This window comes from Nannospalax galili, unplaced genomic scaffold (assembly GCF_000622305.1).
Source record: "Nannospalax galili isolate Female #2095 unplaced genomic scaffold, S.galili_v1.0 scaffold429, whole genome shotgun sequence".
Taxonomy (NCBI): domain Eukaryota; kingdom Metazoa; phylum Chordata; class Mammalia; order Rodentia; family Spalacidae; genus Nannospalax; species Nannospalax galili.
Window position 1 is genome coordinate 6257313 of NW_008360330.1, and position 946 is coordinate 6258258.

Here is a 946-nt window from a genome sequence, read left to right on the forward strand (position 1 = left end):
TGTGGTTTGTCTCCATATTCCTCATACTCATATGGCTTATACTGAGAGTGAGAGGTAGGGTGGTTACTAAAGGGTGAATGACACATGGAAACCTTTCCACATGCATTGCTTCACATGGGGTTAGGTCAGCAGAAATTTTCATGCTCATATTGGCATTTGCTACCCACGTGAAAGGTTTTCCATCCAGAAGACCTTTATGCTCACAGAATGTCTCAACCATGGAACTTAGATTTTTTTCCAGAACTTTTACAATGTTCTTTATTATTCTCATCTTCATTGTTTCCTATAAAAGTGAAGTTCCTGCAGGTTTCCAGCATCACATCTCCATAGAGATTCTTCTGAGAAGGATCCACCAATGCCCACTCTTCCTGGGTGAAGTTCACGGCAACATCTTCAAATGTCACAGATTCCATGGCCCGGCTTCTGGCTTTGCCCACACTCTCCTCAGCTTCCTGCAGGACGCTGACTTCAGCCACTGACCTAAACCAGCACCACAGAACCCATGACCTGGCCAATCTTTGTTTTTTTTAAAAAGAAAAAAGTCCCTAGTCTAGGGCCAGAGAGATGGCTTAGAGGTTAACAGTGCTTGCTACATAATCATGAAGACCAGAGTTCAGATTACAAAACCCACCTAACAAGCTGGGCATCCCATGCATGCCTGTAACCCCAGCTCTGAGGGATGCAGAGACAGGAGGATTGTTAGGACTTGCTGGTTTCCAGCCAAGCCAGGAAAATATGAATCACAGGTTCAGGGAGAGACCCTGTCTCAAAGGAATAGGTGGAGGTTGATAGAGAAGGACACCCAGTTTCCTTTTCTGGCCTCTGTATACATGAACAGGTACACACACACACACACACGCACACACACACACACACACACACACACACACACACACACACACCTCTTATAAACGTCCAGTGTATACCACATTAAAATGTCCAAGAG

General features: G+C 45.0%; 1 pseudogene; it reads right to left on the reverse strand.

Moving 5' to 3' along the window:
- Nucleotides 1-212: 212 nt before the first annotated feature.
- Nucleotides 213-413, reverse strand: LOC115068971 (annotated as a pseudogene).
- Nucleotides 414-946: the final 533 nt, after the last annotated feature.